The 23,918-nt window shown below is 34.1% G+C and overlaps 1 protein-coding gene and 1 pseudogene across 1 annotated transcript in view; one reads left to right on the top strand and one right to left on the bottom strand.

The window, feature by feature from the left end:
- The window catches only part of LOC145252753 (uncharacterized), a 511,723-nt gene that overhangs the window by 331,818 nt on the left and 155,987 nt on the right, over positions 1-23,918 (top strand). The gene's annotated exons all lie outside the window — the stretch shown is intronic.
- On the bottom strand, positions 22,648-22,788 carry LOC145253040 (U2 spliceosomal RNA; annotated as a pseudogene).

Below are 23,918 nucleotides of genomic sequence, written 5' to 3'. Positions count from 1 at the left end.
ACGTATCAGAGAAACAAAAACAAATAAAACACACACACACACACACACACACACACACACACACTACTGACTTTGTGAAGTAATCGGCGTTGAGATAACTGTTCAACTAGTCGTACGATTTGAACATGTCATTATAGACTTTTTCATGGATAAGCAACTGTCGTTTTTAAAATGTCATATATTTTGTTGGGAGAATACATTATTTGAGCTTTGTATTTCTCTTGATTGAATCACACATCGTGTTGTTGGCTTTGTTGACGTTTAAGAAATATATCATGCTCAATAAAAAACACTTTAATGGAAATAGATAAATGATATATTGTTAGATGGTTGAGAGAAAGCATAATAAAAGCTTTTCCGTTTATCCCTTTATCAAGTTGAGTTTTCAAATCGAGTTTTTATCACTAATTGAGGAAATGCGCAAAATTGATCTCACTTTATGTTATGCAATATCTATCTATCTATCTATCTATCTATCTATATATATATATATATATATATGTATATATGTATAGATGTAATCTTAGGAGTATCATTCTTTGCTAATGGAGTCAGATGCGGTTTCTTGGCGCGATACGAATTGTTGGATCAGCTGCAATCGTCACTTCCTGCACTGATGATTGCGAAAGAAAGAAACACTTAAAACTTTAATTCAAGCCATTATATAAAAAATCATTTTATAAAATCAAAGGTAAGTTCTCTACAGTGCAATGTAGATATATTGTGGACTTAGTAACTGCGAGGAGGATTGAAAAATGGGCGATTTTTACCGACTTCAATGACAATAAACTATGTGGAGGGAGAAACATTCGTTGGTCCCCATTCATTCACGTGCAACCTCGAATCGCCCTGCTAATATATATATATATATATATATATATATATATATATATATATATATATATATATATATAATTTCACGTATCTATATTAATTTTTATGTACCTATTTTCAGTATTTACTTTAACAAGTTCATGACGAGAGCAGAGCAAGGTAATAATTTTTTAAACATATATGCGGCAATAAAGCTGTGTAAACAGATATTGTGGGGAGAAAAAAATTCGCAAAAAAATACGAGTAAGAAACATATATCCCACATATAAGTATACTGGGGAAAAAGGAAGCAGTTGTATCAGTCACGTAGAAAATATACACGAAGGGAAAGGAGAATGAAACATATATATATATATATATATATATACATATATATATATACATATATATATATGTATATATATGTATATATATATATGTATGTATGTATATACGTATAAAACGTACATATATATATATATATACAGTTATGATATCTGCCTACGACTCGCCTAATGTATCAATGAACCCCTTCATGACTCGCCTAATGTATTAATGAACCCCTTCATGACTCGCCTAATGTATTAATGAACCCCTTCATGACTCGCCTAATGTATTAATGAACCCCTTTATGACTCGCCTAATGTATTAATGAACCCCTTCATGACTCGCCTAATGTATTAATGAACCCCTTCATGACTCGTGTAATGTATTAATGAACCCCTTCAAGGCTCGCTTAATGTATAAATGAACCCCTTCATGACTCGCCTAATGTATTAATGAACCCCTTCATGACTCGCCTAATGTATTAATGAACCCCTTCATGACTCGCCTAATATATTAATGAACCCCTTTATGACTCGCCTAATGTATTAATGAACCCCTTCATGACTCGCCTAATGTATTAATGAACCCCTTCATGACTCGTGTAATGTATTAATGAACCCCTTCAAGGCTCGCTTAATGTATTAATGAACCCCTTCATGACTCGCCTAATGTATTAATGAACCCCTTCATGACTCGCCTAATGCATTAATGAACCCCTTCATGACTCGCCTAATATATTAATGAACCCCTTCATGACTCGCCTAATGTATCAATGAACCCCTTCATGACTCGCCTAATGTATTAATGAACCCCTTCTCTGAACTACGACTCGCCAATGTATTAATGAACCCCTTCTTTCTGCAGAGAAAGAGCTTAAGTCGTGCGATGGAGACAGATTCGAGAGTTTTCAAATATTACTCGGTCGTCCTCGGAACAAAATCGAAAAAAAAATCTTTATATGCACAAACCACATTCTGGATTATCTAATAAACGATTGTCGATCACAGATGTTAAATTATTGTGGGTAGGGTTAAGGAAAATGTATTTTTATTTTTATTACGAAAACCTAAAAGTACATGTTATCCGATTCTTGTTTCAAAGTAAACACCGGTTCGACCCACGCAGACAGCATCATAATGACATTGGAAAGTCGAACAGCAATACAGATATAAAAACGTATAAATCGGTAATGAAAAGGGAAGAAAAATGCAAGCAAACATTTCGTTATAAAATAGATATATTATAAATATCATTCAGCAACTTGGGCCTCTTATTATTGCTTCCCTTGGTCGAATGAGTTTCCGATGTTATGCTTTTTGTACTCTTGAGAAACAATGAAACACTTGTTCAGAGTTCATTTATAATTTTACAACATTCAATAAAGATATATTAAATTACGTTACATAGAATAGCTGTCCCTTTTCATGGAAGTAAAACGACACACAAGATAAGTGAAAATGATATTAGGATAAGGCTAGAATCGAACTCTGTAAGCAAGTGTTAAATATAATGGAAAAATTGGAATATTAGAAATTAAGTCATATTGTTAATTCTATTTGAAATATTTAAATATTGTTTACGTCGGAAAAAGAGTCGATTGTTCATTCATTTAGAAATCTGAATATTAAATATGTCAGTTAAAAGAATGGACAATGCAAATGAAAAATATATTTTTTTCAAAATAGGTTAAAATTAGAATTGAGTATTCTTTTGTTTTGTTTGTAGAGCAGCACTAGGTGCCCCAAATGAGTTTTTACGGACCGTTCTTTTATAGGTATTTAGTCGGTTAAACTCGTTTTAAAGGGTAAGCAAGGGTTAAAATTGAAAAAAAAAAGCATTATACATGTTGTACATTCGTCCTAGGTTATATTGAATTTTTTAATTTAAAGGTAGTCCTTAATACCAAAATGATGAAAAAAAGAAAAATTATCACGAACCGTACTTCCTACCCTGATTGACCTGTTTTTAGCGGAATATATGACTTACAACAACAATAAAAGTAAATAAAATGATTTCATCATTATTTTCGACACTTCGAAGTTTTGAAATTTCTCATTTAAATTTTATACAAAATAAGGGTCTCACCATATTTTGCTGTAAATTTCCATCTCAAGAAAAGAGAAGTACACATATATTTCTCTTCTCTTCGACTTCGAGGTCGTCCCTCTTCCTCAACACCAAAATGAAAAAAAGATAAAAATCAAGGACCGGACTCCCCATTCTTATGAAGCTATTTTTAGCAAAATATAAGATTTACAGCAACAATAAAATTAAATGTAATGATTTTATCATTATTTCTGACACTTCAAAGTTTTCAAATTTCTCATTTTAATTTTATTCAAAATAAGTTTCTTCTAAAAGTGTGTGACAATTTTTACTTTATATATATATATATATATATATATATATATATATATATATATATATATATATAGTAAGTAAAGTATATATATATGTATATATGTATATATAGTAAGTAAAGGATATATAGTAAGTAAAATATATATAGTAAAATATATGTATATATATATATAGTAAGTAAAAAAGAGATATATATATATAGTAAGTAATATATATATATATATATATAGTAAATAATATATATAGTAAGTCATATATATATATATATAGTAAGTAAAATATGTATAGTAAGTAAGTAATATATATATATATATATATAATTATTTACTATAATAATTAATGAAATAATTAAATACTTACAGACACTAGTGTTTCATACTTTCGGGAATCATCAGTGCAGGCGTCACGATTAACGCCAGTCGAGCAATTCGAACCCTGACAACACGAAGTCATGTCAGGCTTCATTAGCAAGGAGACCCGAACTATTGGCTACCGACAACTGTTAGGGATACAGTTGAAATTAAACATTTATTCTTTTTTAAATGTTTTTTTTTACGTCAGTCAGAATGTTCTATTCATTATATGACAATTTACTTATTACAACTGAAAGTGCTCAACGATAAGAAACAATTTTCTTGAAGAGACTGACATAAGAGAAATAAAATTATCGATAAAACGAAGTACCTTTATACTTATTATACGTAATACCTGGTAATTTATCCTTTATTCTGTTATGTTTTATGTTGATATGAAAGATTTGATAAAATAAATGTAACATTATTCATGTAATTATAATTGATCCAAATCTATTCAAAATATTAGCAAATATGTTATATTACTGCATTTGTATTCGCTATAAAATATATCTCACGCATGTATAGTAATTTTAAATTCGCAGTTAATTAAGCCTCGCGCGATTTAGAAAAGAAATATTTTAATGCGTGTTTATAGATGCATAATTGATTGGAGTTTCCATAGTAACGCTTATTTACAAACCCGTGCGTGCGATATCATTTTAGACACAACTAAGAGCACGTGTAGAGAATGCAAACTTACCGTGTGGTATTAATGATTTGAAAATTGGAGAGACAGGAAACGCCACAGAATTTTGATAACCAAGCTTAACATATGCTAGCAAAAGTAATCCGCGCTTCGCACGGGACTTTATTGTACACTCGGGTACCCGTTTCGCGGGCACCCTTGCAGTAAGTGGATGTTGTAAGAGCAACTATTTTTTAAGGTGTTTAAAATTTTCTATCACCTTCTGAAGTGACTAGAATCCGACTATGAACTTTAAAGCATCAAAGTTGATATTCATATTATTACACATAGACATTTATATTATTACACATATACATTTATATTATTACACATAGACATTTAAAAAATGTTACAAAGAACTACAATTGTAAACTTTTATTTAATTGGCTGAGGGTATAGGGTGGAGGAAGGTGATCTAATTAAAATTCACAAAGGATGGTGACGGACCTCCAAATTGGTGTGCACCATACCTCGGTCGACTAGCTTATGAGGAGCTGCACTAAATGTGGCGTTTAACCTTTGTACATTGACCTTGAAAAATAGTGTGCACCATCCTTAGGTTGGAGACCATCATCATGATCGGTCCAGTGGGCTATAGGATATATATATATATATATATATATATATATATATATATATATATATATATATATACACCGGTTATGACCTTCGCCTTTAACTCTAACCTTAAAAATGATGTGCACCATGCCTAGGTGGGAGACTCATCATCCCTAGTTTGGTCATGATCGGCTCAGTTGTGTGGGCTGTGGGTTGTGGGCTGTGGGCTGTGGGCTGTGGGATAATTACACACACACACACGCGAACCCTACTTATATATATATATATATATATATATATATATATACATACACTGTATATAACGCACAGCTTAGAAACTACCAAATTGATGACCAACTACACCACTGGTACCAGAAATGGCAACAACGTCAAGGACGAGATGCTGGGTGATAACCAATTACATCATTGGCACCAGGAAGGACTGCAATGTCCGAGGAGAGAAGCTGAAACTATCAACAGCTTCAAGTACCTTTGGACGCTTGTGACTAATGATAGACTCAAGAATTGCGCAGACAAAAGCATAATGGCCAAACTAAGGTTCATATTGAATGACATAGTTCACAAAGCTAAAAAAAAAAAAACAGGTGGATGCATTCCTTGAGCCCTCATGCTATTTCTATATTTCGTGTGAATCGTGGACCCAGAGAGAAGAATACTGACCATAGAGATGAGATTCTTTAGAAAGCTGATGAACATTTGGTACAGCATGCGATCCTACTTGTTAAAGGTATCATTATTAGTTTCGCTAGTTATGCAATTATTATTTCTAATATATCCAGTTATCTATTCCTGCAAGAATCCATAGCGTAATGGATTATGTACTTGGTAAAATTCAGCTGTAATTTAGATTCTTCTGAAGGTTGAAGGGGTAATCCTCATTGTGGGCGGAAAACACCTTCCTTTACTCGTGGTAAGAATGGCTATATAAATTAATTTCCATTCTTAATATGGGGAACGAGGCTCACTAGGTATTGAATTATTTGTGTGGCAGTCTTCGCTTTGGTGCCTTCCAGCTACTAAATGTAGCCTGGGTCGTAAACTATATAACTTTTAACGGTTGTTAGATGTGACACAGCGGGTTGAAAAGTGGGATTGAATCTCTAGCATCCCAGGGGAGAAGCACACTGGTATGCAAAAAATGCTTGGCAAGCCCCGTCGGCAATCCCCGGTAAGGAGCACCTTAAGGGACTATCAATAAACTAACCACTTATTAAAAATAGATGTCAAAGTCTGGGAGGGCAGAGCTCCAGAACTTCACATGACAAGCAACATACCTCAGTAACAATAAAATACCATTTCCAAAATAGCCTTGATTTTGTTATTTTTTCGTCTAAGAAAAAAAAAATCTTCTGAGTTATTGAAATATTAAAGAAAACGGTACCTTAGAGAAACAAACGTTGATTAACTCAGTTTTCTGTGTAATAAGAGAGTTATACGATGAACCTTACTCTATTTGTTGATGTAAGTATCAATATTTGCTAAAGATATCTCATATTATATTGGATTTAATGTACTTTTACGCTTAATGTTTTCCCTGAGGCTTCGATTTTCCCGCTTTCTCTTTTTTCTATACCACAAAAGACAGCAATGTTAAGTATAGATTATAATATCAGTCATGTGCACCTGCGAAGACGTTTAAGTGGTGTTAATTTTAAGTGGATCGCAACGCATGGCGGCGTTTACACTGAAATCACTTTAAAAGAAATATAGGAAAATATATGTTAATATAAGTATAGAGTTTCATTTATTATTAGCAATGATATCTGGATTATAAAAGGAAAATAAAAGAAGTTAAAAAGTGTGTATGACATTTTTATAGCAAAATTCCCCGCTCTCTCTTTCTTTGTCAATACGTCTCTCTCTCTTTCTCTTTTACAGCCTTCCTGATTATATATATATATATATATATATATATATATATATATATATATATATATATATAGTGGCGCCAAAAAGAAAGTCCACACTTATCATTTTTTCAAAAAACGCAAATTTGAGCTAAATTGAATGTAACTGTTTAAACACACTATACCTCATTTGATTCGCCTTTTTATTCCTCTATAATTTTACATGTTTATATTTGACTTTTAATTGAAATATTCTAGTGTCTACATCAATTAAAAAAAATAACTTCAAATCGAAAAGGCAAAAGAAACTCAAGACAATGGAAAATTGTTATTTTAATATAACTTTAGAACATTAATGCAACACAAATACAACAGGAACACAATGAACTAGTTAATATTTAGTAGCATAGCCCTTTTGTAATTTGACAGCCTACAATTTTCAAGCATTCATTTAATTAGTCTGCGACAATACTCCGGTGAATGAGCATCCAACTTCTCTTTAATTGTTTTCCAAAGTTATTCCAGATTTTAAATTTTATCATTACGTAGTTGTTGCCTGATCTAATACAATACGTTTTGAATAGAATTGAGGTCTCGAGATTGTGCAGGCCAATCCAAACTTGGAATATCATGCTCTTCCAGGAACCTCTTGACATTGCCAGCTGCGTTTGTGGGAGCATTATCCTGAACGAAAATAGGATTATCATAAAAAATCCGACCAAAGTATGGTAAAAAATACTCAGTCAACATATTAATGTACTTGGTTGAATTAATTCGATCTTGCAAGGGAACTATAGGACCATCTGCACTAATAACGCCACACACACAAACTGAACCCCCACTACCTTGCGGATACAATTCTTCGTCCTTCCTTGGGCAGACATACTGCCTACCATCACTGCCTAGCCTATTGAACTTGATTTCATCGCTAAATATCACTTTCGACTTATATGAAGAGCCATGATCTTCATTGCGCTTGACGAAGTTTATATGGCGCTTTCTGTTCTTTACAGAAATCATTGGATTGCGTCTTGTAACACAGCCTTGCAAATAAAATTCCTTCAATCTGTTTTCAACTGTAGAAAAGAGCACTTTTGTTAAATAAAATTTTACATGTTGGATTTTGGGAGCTATCGAAATAATAAAAAATTTGGAATCGGTATATATAAAACCCCGGAAAACTGTCCTAAATATGCTTATATTTCAATCTAGCCCAAACATTTTAAAATGCCTATTATAACCCTCCCCTTCTATCTGGCCTTGCTCTCGCCTCAAAACCACACTCCGTCCCTCCTCACAGAGCGCAAACAACCTCGCACGCATCCACCGTTCCTACTACTACTAATGGCAATCCGCCCGTCAGCACAACCAACCTTACACATTCTCTTGACTATGTCTTGGCGAAAGGCGAAAAGCAAATAATCGCAACATGCCCCGAAGAGAAAAAAATTACTTATAGGACATTTATTGATACTTTTAATCTATATACAAAAACATCATCAGAAAAACTTGAAAAATAAAAAATGTATCACTAAATAAAAGTTTTCTGTTATCTTTAACAGTGTTTGGTTAAATGAAAAAACGCTGCCTGAAAATGCACGTTATATATATATATATATATATATATATATATATATACTTCAGAATAAAATTATCTAACAATCAACTGGTATGTAAACCTATGATTATAAGTCTTACAAGATATTACTGGCAGTAATATTCTATAAGTACTAGCCCACAATAATAAGAATTGCTCGATATACAAGATAGAGCAAATAAATCAAATTTTAGTCATTGAATGAATTAAAAAATTCATGACGTGAAATGTTTGAATTTCAAATCAAAAGATTTTTATTATTCTATGTAAGACAAAGAATACAATTGAAATATTATAACTCCTTATCCTATAGGATTTTGATATCTACCATCTCTTCAGTGGAGAAAATATTAGCAAATAGTTATTATAGTTTACACCTTATGTGCCAAAGTCAGTGAGACATGAAAAATCACAATTAAAAATTGCTTAAGTATTTAAATGTCATAGAGTAAGGAAAGTTAATGAAAAGGATATAAATATTCATATCCAAATTGCATCGTAAAATCCGAAGTGAATGTCTTTGATAGTTGTGTTGTAAAAAGATCCAAACTGTATTTTGAGTAATCCACATCACAATGTAATGCTCCGATGTAGGCATTTGCTTGGAGCAATTTCCTTTGTTTATATAATTGATTCGGTAATATATATATATATATATATATATATATATATATATATATATATATATATATATATATATATACTAGCATGGTGCCCGGCGTTGCCCAGGTATTTGGAGGTGTATGTTGAGCAAAAAAAAAAAAAAAAAATTGGTCAATTTTTTAAACATTTTACCCCTATTAGACCTCTTAAAATTTATTATTTCAGGCTCAAATCGAGTTATTAAGTCAGATCCATGTCCAAGGAACTTATATCTAAAATGTAAAGTGTATAGACCCAAAATTGTCGGAAGAGTTTTGTAGAGTTCTCAAACGTCAAATCTTTGAATTTTAACCCCTTTAATCGCCAAATTCCTGGCCAAAAACCAATCACATCGATTTTCCCAAATCTCAGTACCCTGTATATCCAATTTCGAGTCTGTAGACTAAAAATACACCCGCACACGCACACATTCACTTATATATATATATATATATATATATATATATATATATATGTAGATCCGGAGTTAAAATATTTCAATTGAAATCTGTCTTACATAGAATAATAAAAATCTTTTGATTTGAAATTCAAACATTTCACGTCATAAAATTTTAAATTCATTAAATGACTAAAATTTGATATATATATATATATATATATATATATATATATATATATTTTAAGCGTGTATTGAATTGCGGTTAACGGTGGCCGAATGGGTTTGATCCTTACTAACGGAGTCAGAAATGGTTTGATCGTGGCACCCAGCACTGATGATTCCCGAAAGGATGAAACACTGACAGACGTTAAAAAACCTTTTAAAAATAAAAAATGTTTAGATTTCGACAGTATTTCTCGCGGTTAAGGTTAGAGTCAGAAATGGCTTCGTTGCTGGGTTCGAATGCACTGATGATTCCCGAAAGGATGAAACACCACTAATGTTTGTAGGTATTTAACTATAATAGTAAATAATTATATATATATATATATATATATATATATATATATATATATATATATATATATATATATATATGACACTGCGCTTACCCCCAAAAAGGAGGTAAGGTCTCTGGATAATAGTATAATGATAAACGAATATATATATATTGTGTTATGCTTTTGGAAGAGGTAGTGCTTGTGGGGATAGTCATGACTACAGAACAGATGTTACATTCCATTACCCTAAAGGAGGGGTTAATCTCTGGGAGGATAATAGTGAATTACATACTACATACCGCAGAAAGGTGTGTCACAATATCAAAAGGTGTGGAGAATTAAATCAGCGTCTCTTAAGAAGAAGCTCTCTGATCTTGCAAAATCTTGCCGGGAAGTCCCAGTGAGGGAGCCTTAGGCAGTAAGCAATGCACTTACCTTTCCTGAAAGCTGGAAAGCAATGTTACCTCTTTGCTAACACTCAGGCAAATATATTAGTTCCAGAGGCGAAAGATGAGTAAACTGGCCCAGCGGCTGCCGACCTAATCATCGAGTACAGATTTCCGAATATTATTTTTACATAAGCCTCCTCGCAACCGAAGAAGCGAGGAGACCAACCCTTACGCAATAAAAATGTGGAGATGAGCAGATAGTATCATGGTAACAAACAGATACTACACTATTTCCTCCCTTCTTTATTAAGAATTAAAATATAGTATATTCCTCTGAAAAGGTATAGTAAACCAAATTGGTTATTAAAACATAGTAATACTCTAACGTGGTTTGGGAACCAACACGTTGTAATCTCAGTTCACGCCGTAAAGGAGACTACGAACATGAAAGAATTGCAGCTCGCTTTTTCTTTAAAACAACGACATTTATTTCCTCCTTGCGATGGCTGTGACGTCATCACGTGCTAAAACGTTCTCCTCGTTCTCTTACGTGATCTCGAACGCTATCTCTTTCCGTGTTCCACAGCTCTAACTTGATCGCTCTTTTTCTCCGCTTTATAATCCTCCTTTCTTTACTGGTGACGTCATTTAGTAAGCATTTGCATACGCGTGTCAGCGGTATGTTACAATAGTATATAGTTCGATTAGAAACAGATCTTTTCATTACCATTAAATGTTCATTGTATATTCAGTTCAGTAGTTTATATTTTATAGAGAACAGGTCAATAGTGCTCAGTGTCGTACCATCAGATTTTGTGATAGTCTACTCATCCTGACTGGAGTATTTTTGTTTTGTATTTTCAAAATCCGTCCATTTAATTTGCCCACCCTTGACGTAAACCCTCGTCGACAAATCCAACAACAAGAAAAATCCCACCCCTTCGCTATTGAGGCTCCTAGATGCCGGAAAGCTTTTTATTCTAATAGTTTCGTCGCTCCGACTGCTCGAATTCAAATTACCTTCCTTTTTTTTTGTTTCGCTGACTGTACTAACATGCAGAAGTTGTTATGTAATCTTAATATCTTGCTACTCAACTCCCTACATAATTTTGTATAGAGGTAATCCCAAATAGAAGCCCCTTATGCCCAAGTGGCAATGCATCTTTTTTGGAGCGAATAATAATTGACAATTAATGTGTTTTATGTGTTTCAAGATGACTTACCACTTCTCGAAAGATTATGAATTTACATATTAATCTTGTTATTCGGTTCTAAGCGAAACGGTCGGTGAAATTGTTTTGAAGTTGCGAAAGAAAAACAATATGGTCAGTTTAATTAATAAAATCTTGATCAGGGGACTTTAGCCTAACGTCATCGACCTTTTTATATGTTAGCAATCTTTGAAGTTCCACAGTGAAAAGATCGGTATATGAAAAACTATAAAGTCTATACACAAACATATGTTTCTCATACGGCATAATCACGTCGACACACAACGTCATCTAAGTTAAAGAACGATGAGCCTGTCTAGCATCAGATGGTACATTGTTTGAGAATACTAGATGTTGTATAGGATGACGGGACAGCACTATTGAAAGGAAAAGCAAATGCGCTTCCTTCCAGTTGCTAATCTGTGGAGACCCTTGGACAAAGTCGAGAACCCACTCCAGTCCCCCAATCAGCGTAAAGTGAGATCAAAGAAAGCACGTGACTAGTGTAATGCTAGAGCAGTCCTTTGTGTACAATGGTCAGGACAATCGCTGAGTATAGCCACTGCTCGGACAGAAAGAAAATCAAACCTACACTCTATACAACTGCAAAGAAATCTATGGCAATGCATCAAACACTTTCGAGAAACAGCTCGAATTACGTTTTGAATAATGAGCAACAATGAATTCATTAATGTCTAGAGAGAAATAGATGAAGAGCGATAGCTGTCAATGTCTTTACAATGTTTATTAATAGGATAACTGTTGACAGTTTTTTTTTATAAAAGTCGTAAGAATTTTTAGGAAAATTGCTAACATTTTGTTATGGTTAAGGGTAGGGTAAGAGATAGAGTTGGACTCATTAAATTTGTGTGTGATTACAAAATTGTGTTTTTAGGGTCATGGTTAGACTGAGTAAATTTGTGCGTGATTATTTTTTCTTCTTAAAATTTATAGAACGTTGTCTGATTCGTATCTTATTGGCTAAAAACGCGTGTTATCGCTCTTGATTGGCTGATCAACTTGATCAGTGCTCGGCATATTCCGGCAGTTAACGGTAGCTACACATCACAAGATTTACAGAAATACAGTACGCAAAGTGCAACAATACCGAAAAACTCTCTAATTTTTTACTGTTTATGCTGTCTGATTTGGCATTTGTAGATACTTAATCTTTCTCACTATTCGTGTTACGTGATGATAGTGTGGAGACAATATACCAACTTACGAAGTGTGTGTGTGTGTGTGTGTGTGTGTGTGTGTGTATGATTATATAAAAATTCAATATGGCGTAATGGAAAATATAAAGGTATTTGCAGCTTCTCTTCCAATTTTCGGATTTTAATCATGTCAAATAACACTTCATTTTCTTTTGACGGATTGATTGTTGCTATTTCTTCTGATGAGTTAAGGGCATCGTCGATTCACTGATTGATGTAATGATTAAGTGATTGATTTTGCGTTACGAAACAGTTACTGTCAAGAATTGTATAAGTCAACTGAATTAAAAGAATAAATTATATGGTCAACATCACGAATGTTGGAATATAACTTTTTAAATTTATTCTCTCTCTCTCTCTCTCTCTCTCTCTCTCTCTCTATATATATATATATATATATATATATATGTATATGTATGTATATATTTATATGTGTGTGTGCATATATATATGTGTATGTTTGTGTGTATGAGAGAGTATATATATGGTGTCTTTAAATGCGGTGAATATTAAATTGACAATTGATGGTGTTCGATTGTTGGCAAATATCGGTTGTTTTGTGTTCGGCTTAATTTGGCAAATCATCTTAAAAAAAAAAAAACTAACTGGCACCGTAGCAGCGTTTGCAAATTGTAAAAGATACAATCAATTTTCCGAGAGAAACATTTGATGAATGGATGATTATACAAAATCAAGCAGTTTCTGAGCAATCATTAATTTGTATGAATGGAACTGCGTATCGGTGTGTAGAATCCTTCTGACTGTTCGATCACATAATCCTAAGGCCAAAACATGTTTGCGAGCTGAACGTGTAGGAGACTGAGTAACGGAAAGTAGTATGACAGGTCGAATACTGTCTGGCGTTTCGAGCGTTTTGAGGCCTTCTAGATGGCTTTCTTTTAAGTGCCGAACCTGTAACTCTGAAATTTGCATATATCTGGAACAGAAACATGCCGTCCTAATTTGTAGTGAACTCGGAAAGCTCTCTGTGTTGCAGTTACAGATTCACCATTCTTCAAAAACATACCTATTGCTTAATGAGGGTACAGGAAAAATGTAAAGTTATTAGCTAAATGAAAGCATCATTGCGTAAGTTCATATGCAGCATATAGCTGAAAGTTTAAAATGTGAGAGGTATTTCTGTTGCACCCTGTATAATAAAGAAACATTTTTCCGTGATTTGTTTTAATTTAAAGTTTTCCATCCCTAGAAAACACTGCTTATATATGAGATGGGGTAAACCTTCTTTTTTTTGCGAACTTTTTCCGAAACCTTCACATTTTCCCTGATTTTTTCCTTCTTTATATTCCCGTACACATTGGTCTATGTATGCGTATGTGTGTGCGCATTATTCACGCATATATGTATGTATTTATACAAGTGTATGTGTATATGTACATGAAAGTGTATATACACGTCAGTATGTGTGTATATATGTATATGCATGTGTATGTATATATGTATATATATATATATATGTATATATATGTGGATATATGTGTATGTGTGTGCATGTATGTGTGTGTGTTTTTTCAAAACACATTTTCTTTAAGTGTTAATTTTCTTCATATTACCGTATATGTATATATAATGTATTTCTCGCACACCTATACCTCTTTTCCGTCCCCCTCTTCTGTCTGTCTGTCTGTCTCTCTCTCTCCGTACATTCGCTTATGTAGACTTGTGTATATATGCATAGCTGTCTCTATGTGTAAATATATGCGCAAATATTTTTTTAATTTGCGTTACAACGCGACAATAAAACGTACTGTTTTACTGTGTACGTTTTCAACGTCCCAATAGTCATTTTTTCCCGTTTGAATTAAAAGATATATCAAAATTTGAATTCACCTTTAAGTATTATGGTATCTGTTCAGTGCACATTTACCTATAAGTATGGCAAACCACTTATAATTCAATGGCTGTAAGTGATCGTTCTTACAAAAATAAAATTATAAACAGAACGACATAGAAATCTATCTATATCTTTTTTTCATTTTAATGTTTTCATAGAAATGTTTCTCTTATGTTACAAAAAAAACTATTTTCTTTACGCCACAAGTGTCACGCTCATACATTAATTCCATAGCTAATATAACATACTGACCCAACAGGTCATTTTCATAGAAATGTTTCTGTTATATCACAAAAAGGGTTCATTAGAGCTTCCCCCAACATTCTATAATTCCTCATAATCTTTTTCGCCCCTAATGAACCCTACGCTAGACGCTGCATCTCCTCCATGCTACCTAGCACCTACTCTACTCTTCTGATGCGAAGCATTATGATTCGAAATGCCCTGGAATAAAGAGTCCCTTCTATCCTCCAAATTTTGCTTGTATTCCATTATTCAATAAATGGTCCATTCTATATCTACCAATATATAGTTTTGTGACTTTATTTCCTACTCTTGTTGTCCTATATATATATATATATATATATATATATATATATATATATATATATATATATAATACTATTATGAAAATAGCTAATATATATATATATATATATATATATATATATATATATATATATAATACTATTATGAAATGATTTCAAATGAGTTAAAATTAACAAAGATTCATTGATTTTGGTTTTGTTCATTGTGGAAATATATTAGTTACCCTTGATTCATTTTTGAACAACAAGCAACTTATAGTAAACATAAAAGTGTTGATATTTCAAATCTGATATTTTTCTTTTTTATGATTTTTTCTTTTCAAATCAAGTTTTTTTTTCTTTTAAAATATTAAATCAATAACAACAAATATTTTTTTTAAATGACGTGATCTGCTGCGATTCCATTAGCTCAGAAAATATCCGAATTTAGCATAAGTATCGCGTTTTTTAGTTATCAAGTTTTCCATGGAGTAACTTCGGGAATGCTTCATACAAGATAAGTAAACCCAAAATAAACCGTTGTCTCGTCCTTTTGATGTACAGTTAAGGTACGCAGTCTCACGATGGTTCGTGGAATTGTTACCTGTGGGATGCTTTATGAGAAATATTGGCTGGCATTAAGCATCTGTTAGTATGCAAAGAAACAGTACTCAGGTAATGTGTTCCAGAAACGGAAAAACTGTTTATAGAAAAGTTTGCCTGACTCTAAGCATACACAATAGGAAAAAAATACTTTCAATTGTGATAGAAAGATGAGTTCTTGTCTTTAATGGGTTAACAAGTGTGCCATGCTGACAGATATATAGTCTTTTATAAAGATGCATCTATTCAGTCGAGTCAGTTCAAAATGAAGAATGCAGTTTAAAACGTAACAGACGGACAGACATTATGATTAAATGATGGACGTTCCGATCAATTGATGTACATTCTTCTTAATTGGAGAGTCATCAAGGCACGGAGGTCCCTCGAGGATGAGGGTTAGGTGTCAGGTATATAATGAGTAGGGCTGGGACAGCAGCATATTCTTTTCATTGTTTTGACTCTCGAGTGTGTACCAGTTGATATCTTCTATGCTTTTACATAGAGTTATGTGGTTCTCGGTTGTATTAACTGTGTCTTACTCTGTCGGATATATACTCGAGTGTCAAATCAATGATCAGAATATTCTGTTGTCATAGCTCTCATAATGAGACAACATGATCAGTAATGGTGGAATTTGGGTAGGGTAAGATTATTTAAGAGGATAGCTTAACACGATCTTATTCATATTAGATCAGTAAAATAACCGTGCTATAGTCAGTCCAGAAGCAGTCCCGCGGTATTGTATTACACAGATGGACAGTTCTAAGAAAGAAAACCTTTGCTTATAGACTTTTCGTTCAGTTCTTGACACAGATATTCGGTGAGCGAAGTTATTGACGGTTATTATAGCTAGATCAGTGTTTGTTGCAGTGTTTGGACCATAAAATAGAGCTCAGTTGAGCTCCTACCATAAAATTAATAAAGGTAAAGGGTAGTTACCTTGAAGCATTGCTGATAAAGCAATATATGGAAGTTTTAAAAGCCAAAAGCAATGCGGAAAGAACCGGAATCATGAGAGTAAAGAAAAGAAAAACAAACAAACAAAACACGGGTATGTTCGAGTAGAGAAATGTCTAACTGTTTATTCATATATCATTCCTCACCTCGTTACATAATTAATTTGCAACCAAGTTGTTGGTATGTTCGTTGTATGGAACTTTGATTTATTTCGGGAGAAATTCCTCCCCTTTTCAAAAAGAAAACATAATTATATTCAATATATATATATATATATATATATATATATATATATATATATAGTAAACTTTTAAATATATATGGCAATTAAGCTACACAGCATATCCCGCGTTTCATCCACGCTAGGATTAATCAGGTTTATGCCTTAAGCCTGATGAATCCTAGCGTGAAGGAAACGCAGAATATTCTGTGTAGCTTAATTGCCATATATATTTTAGCTCTACCGTCGTATTGAGCACCGTTGAAGTAAATACTTAAAGTTTACGCATTAATTTATACTTTCTATCTGATTAAATGAAGCAATCCTATATATATATATATATATATATATATATATATATATATATATATATATATATACATTACAGATCGGAACAAATTTGGATTTATAAGAATTTGAAGAAAAATGCACGAATCCAATTAAATATCCACTCGCTTAAATTGCTAAATTTAGCAAATATCTTCACTTATTCTACTTCCACATTCTTGGTTTTCTTTCCCACAGGTTTTAAATTGCTGAAAACAATACGTAATTTTGTATTTTTTTTTGTTAGCTTCATTTTATAAATGTAGCCAATTTTAGTAAACGTTCTTCATCAGAGTTAAAACATCGAGAAAACAAAAATTATCTGCATTAAGTGCAGATGTTAAAGTTTGTCATATTTAAACGCGTGTGCAAAATCAGATTTTGTATTTTTTTTAAAGCCGAAAACGTTTTAAAACGTCACCGAAATGTCGGATTTAAAATAAGAGATATCTCGAACGAATAGATCTTTATTTTTATCGATCTAACTAGCGAGACCTGTGGAAATACCGCGGAACGAGAAATATACTGAACAAAAAATTACGTTTGATGAAACTGATATTTATCTGGATAGGTAGAAAATTATGTTTATTTTAGACAGAAAAACAATAATACTCAGTAAATATAACATTTTATATATGTATTTTAACTATAGAACTTATACAAATAAGATAACTATATAATACTAATGAATATTCAGAAAGTAATATTGTGCTACATAGTTCAATATAAATAATAAAATCACATTGTAAGAGACAATCTTTAATTTACTTCTTTAATTCAGCACCTCTTGGAAGACAATGCTCTTTTTTGCCCTGTTTCTTTTGAGTGTTCATTTTTTACTTAACGTTTCGTTGATTTTTTTCAGTGAAAAACTGATGAACGTCGAAATTATTACAAGTTCTTTTTTCAAACCGTCACAGCAATGATCAAATAAGTTTATTAATCAGAAAACGATGCTATATCAAAAAGTGCTTAAAGTAAAAAAGCAAAGGACACATAAATCTTCAAATCTGCGTATAATATCAGATACGTTCTAAAATAGCGTACTGTTACCACATCTTAACAGGAACTTCTCAGGGCCTATGCTGTCTTGAGAATATTCCAAACCAGCTTCCAAACCTTGTAAGTGATGCTCTTTTCTCTTTTTTCAACTTCTTTCTCACTGAAGAAATGTTGGGAGCCTTTCTCTGCTCTATCGCTTTTTTTTCTCTGTAAAGTGCTCGTCTGAGCTCCAATCTATGGTCTCCCCTCGCCAAACTTGCAAAAAATACCCGTCTAACTTATAACTTTCAATAATTTCCCCCACTCTCTGTGCCTAAATCTAAACGCAAATTCCATGAACAAAGCTTCTTTCCTAGAACTGACCGCCTGTGAAACTTTGTTCTACTGGTCTGGTTTTCAGCTGACTACAATTTGTTCGTCTTCAAGTTCAATATAAACAAGCCGCGCGTGCGCGGTCCGCATCTGGTACTGAATGTGAGATGACGTCACAAAAAATAGTGAAGAAATGATGAATGTGAACAGTGTGAAAGGCCAATGTTGGCTTCACATTTTCGCCAAGTTTCAGAAAAATCTAATGGAGCAAAAGTTATGGGGTAAAAGTATAATTTTTTTGCAATTTTGAGGCATTTGTGACCCCTTTTAAGCTCATGGAAACGCTGAATCCCAATGAAAATGGACAAACGATGCAGTCTCACGCCTTAAGATATGTATATTTGAATTCAGCACCATGAAAAAACACTATATAGACATGCATATCAAGTTATTGCGTAATATGAAAAAAAAAAATCCAAGAGGAATGCGAACTTGAATTTTACCAGGGTCACCCATATTGAATATATATTAAGACAAATAGCCTCCACATTTTGGTAAAGTTTCAGGAAAATCTAATGGATGAATCAAACGTTATGGGGCAAAAAGTGACAAGAGACCCTGTGAAAACCCACTATATAATCATACATATCAAGATTTTATTGAGAAATATGAAAAACCAAAAGCTACAAAAAGCGACGTTTTTAGCAGTAAATGTCCTCGGGGACGCGAACCAGAATTTTGCCAGGGTTCTTCATACTGGATTTATATTAAGAACAATGGGCTCCACATTTTGGCCAATTTCCAAAAAAATCTAATGGACAGATCCAAAGTTATGGCGCAAAATGTGTAATTTTTTTGCTATTTTGGGGCATTTTTTAAACCTCTTTTGAGCCACTGGGGACGCAACGGGAATTTTCGCAAAAATATTTTTGTTACTCTGCTCATCTATAAAATGAAATACAATTGTGGCAAAATTTTAGGAAAAACTAATGAGCAGTTATCTAGCAATCGTCCGGAATAACGGACGCACGGACGCCACTGAAAACATAGCCCTTTCTCCGATAAATCGGGAGACCAACAAGTCCTTGTTGAGCTCTGATTTTAAATAATCAAATTATAACCAATTGCCAACGCTAACAGTCCCTACGCTGTTGTCCCGGTTACCATCGTACATATATTAACCTTCAGTGACTTACAGCCTTGATCCCCTTGTAAAGAAAAAATTATAGTTCTTTAATTTCAGTCATAGGAAAAATAACAAAACACTCAATCCCTGCAAAAATATGTTTTAGGCAGAACTCAACTTCAATTATCAACATAGATTAAAAAAAAAACATTTTTCAACCCAGATAAAGCGTATTGCTACTTGGACTTAAGGTGCTACTATTTGAAGTCATGTCTACATGGGACTATGTATGATATTGAGCCGTAAAAAGCTTCTTCGCATTACCTTCAACCTTCGTATGTTATTGCAGTCATAAAAACCAGAAACACGGCGAGAACTCCAAAGTCTAGCAGTCCGAGGGAAGAAACTATTAGAGTAGAAGATTCAGAACTTTAGCAAAGGATTAAAAAACAACTGAAATAAAATATCAAATATACATTAAATAAATGCTACTAACTATAATATAAATCTCACCTGTCTGTTTAAATGTATTATGTATGTATGTATGTATGTATGTTTGCCTAAGACTTTCGACAGAAGCGACGGATTTTAATGAAATCTATATTGTTTTGAAGCTCGACACTTCGGACGACAAGCATCTAAAATCGGCCAAAAACATTAATTCCTCCACACTCAACTGGACACTTTTCTACAGGGAGGGGTCGCTTTTTTTCGCCGATATTTTCGAAAGTCATCCCCTCTTTTCGATTGACTAGCTTTAATTTAAAACTTTTGTCTCTTCTGGTTTACCGATGGGCGCAACAGCAAAGATGTCACTTTTTTTCATATTCTTTTTCTCCTTCACGGTACGGGTTCGAGCCTGCCTGCATACTACCACTTTTTTTTTTTTGCTTAAGGCGCACTTCTAAACACCCGATAAAAGCCAGGCACTAAGGCTAGTAGCCAATAAAAGTTACTTTAGTACCTACCTGGCATTTTTGTTTTTTAGTTTTAAATGATTTTTAATCTCAAATATTACATTTTTACGAGCGGTTTTGCAAACAACATGGCGGCTTGCAGTCATCTTCATGAAAAACAAACCTGCCCCCATGTTGTTTTCCAAACGGCTTGTAAGAAACAAATATTTGAGATTTAACAAAATAATTTTAAACTATTTTAAAACGAAAAAAAAAACCCATCGGTACAAAATAGCAACAATTGTTTATTGTATATTTCAATGTTTTACTCTTTTTTCCTTTGTTAGCTTCTCTGCTAAATTCTGTAAAAATTTTCGGAATTTAGGAACCAAAAACCTGAAAGGGTGGAATTTTGCTGCTTGTCGAATTAATCGGAAGTAGGTACGTTGTGGTCAGACAAGTGCTATGAAGTTATCAGGGCACATTCCATTAAAGTACCTGTAAAACATGCACATTGGTGTTAAGACATGGGTTGAGGCTTGGTTGGTAATGCGGGACTCACTGAATTGGAAATTTTGTTTTAAACCTGGTCTAAAAGTGAGAGACTAGTGGCAGATGTACTGGCCAAGATGTTTCAACAATATTTCATGAATTTTTTTTTACACGGTGGTCACCACTTATCAAGGCCAGGAAGCCACTCAGGGATAAGGGTTATTGCAAGTACAGTACGTTAGTGTGGAGATTTAATGAAGTGTTTACTTAAGGGGGCGGTTCATTATGAATTTGTTTACGTTGGACTTGAAGACATCCAGGTTGTAGTCAGGTGGGAAGCAGGCAGACGGAACAGAGTTCCACAGGCGCGCAGTTCTAAAAAAGAAGTTTTGTTCTTGGAATCTACGTTTTTATTTAGGCACAGATAAAGAGTGGGGAAATTTTTTGACAGTGGATTCAGCTAGACGGGTGTTTTTCGTGAAAGATTGGCGAGGGGGGACCAGAGATTGGAGTTCAGACGAGCACCTGTCATGGAGATAACGATAAGACAAGGATAGGCTCACAACGTCTCTTCTGTGGGAGAGAGGTTGCAGGGTAGAGAAAAGGGCATCCCCCACTAAGCCACGAAGTCTATTTTGTACTCTGTCAAGGCAGGATAGGCTGTTTTTAGCAGCTCCTGCACAGATATGGCTGCAGTATTCCATCCTTGGAATGGGCGGTTGGTAGCTGTGTAGAGATAAAAAGGTGCTCAGGTGGGAGGAATTTTCTAGCTCGTAAAGCTAACCTACCGTTTTCGTAGCAGGTGTCGCAATGTATTTATGCCTCTTCGTGTAGCTGTGAATATTATAATAATGAGTTTTGACGATGAGGTAGGGTGTTATTAACCATGCCAGTCGCTGGTTGATTTACTGATTCACAAGTTTTTCTAACAATACAATGTGTTTCTTATGTCTTTGTCATCAAAATACGCCTTTCCGATATCGCTTTTTCATTAGAGCCAAATATTTTTTCCCTAGAACATTCTCTTAAAGTCTGCAAACAGTAATAGTTGCTGAGACAAGATCTTGTGAAAAATATGCGGAAAAATACGAATTGTAGTCGATGCAGTTTTACTAGCATTTCAATCCACTCATGACAAACAAGGTCGATAGCCATTAGTCGCATACTCCAGTGTAATGAATGAATGCGTGAATGTAGGATTGATTCTTAAAGATAAACTAAAATGACCGAAAAATGGGCTGAAATGACTTAAATAAATAAAAAGTAAATGACTTAGAATGACTTTAATGAACTTATGAATTGAACGACCTTAATGACTTGAATGCTTAAAAAATAACTGGAATCCTTCAAAACAACTTGAATGATCTGGAGAATGACTTGAATGGCTTTGAGACTGACTGGTTTTAAGTGGGTGGGTGATCATTTTACATTAAATTAATAGAGAAAAGTGATCCCCCACTTTATATCACAAAGTTACAAACATAAGTACAGCATGTAGTAAAGACAGATACTACACTTTGATCTTGGCCAAAAGGCCAAGAAATGGGTATTTATTTGCTCCCCCACCGAGCAAATTAGGCACAATGCCGATTTTTAATGTGAGGAGTTAAGGGTAAATGGGGACCAACTCCCCGGGGAGTAGGGGACCTGGATAATATCAATTGGTATGAAGGGTTTCCCCTACATTGACCAAGGTCTTATATGCGGGATTGCCCCCACATATGGTCTTTGCTTGCAGTATCTGCCGGAACAGATGGTATTTATTTGCTCCCCCACCGAGCAAATTAGGCACAAGGCCAATTTTTAATGTGAGGAGTGAAGGGAGGGGGAAGGGAAAAGGGGGACCAGCTCCCGAGAGGTGGGAAATGGGAGCTGGTTAAAGGTCAGGCATGTGGGGTTGCCCCCACATCTGGTCTTTGCTAGTCATAGCTAGTCATAGCTAGCAGTATCTGTCGGAACAGATGGTATTTATTTGCTCCCCCACCGAGCAAATTAGGCACAAGGCCAATTTTTAATGTGAGGAGTGAAGGGAGGGGGAAGGGAAAAAGGGGACCAGCTCCCGAGAGGAGGGAAATGGGAGCTGGTTAAAGGTCAAGCACGTGGGGTTTCCCCCACATCTGGTCTTTGCTAGTCATAGCTAGTCATAGCTTGCAGCATTTGTCGGAACAGATACTACACTTTGATCTTGGTCAAAAGGCAAAGAAAAGCTTAAAAAGCTAAGAACAGAATCTATTAACAACAGACCTTTTATCTTAACCAAAAAGGCCAAGCACAAAAATGTTACGGACAGACTGACAGACAGACCGATCGGCATACCAACCGACAGACCGACGGACCGACGGAGTGACTTTTAAAGTCGCTTGCACGCGACTAAAAAGCATCGTCTAACTGAAATATTTCTCCTTCTACATTTGTGGCTGGTTTATGATTTGCTTCCATTCCAACGATGCGATATAATGTTACGTTGTGCGGGTATAAAGCTTACAAATATGTCAACATCAACATCAACAAGGGTTTTATCACTCAATGAAGAAACCTACCTATCTAAGTTTGTTCCGAGCTATTCGCTGCCATGTAGGACCTATGTGTTGTATCAGGTCGTCCCTCCATATCGTTTTTTTGTCTTCCCTTTGGCCTCTTATGTTCATGAAGTGTCCATTCTGTTGTCCTGATGGAC

Source organism: Euprymna scolopes, chromosome 29 (assembly GCF_053919585.1).
Source record: "Euprymna scolopes isolate OS-2025 chromosome 29, ASM5391958v1, whole genome shotgun sequence".
Lineage (NCBI taxonomy): Eukaryota > Metazoa > Mollusca > Cephalopoda > Sepiida > Sepiolidae > Euprymna > Euprymna scolopes.
The sequence above is the reverse complement of the archived record's forward strand: the minus strand, read 5'-3'. Positions and strand labels throughout refer to the sequence as shown.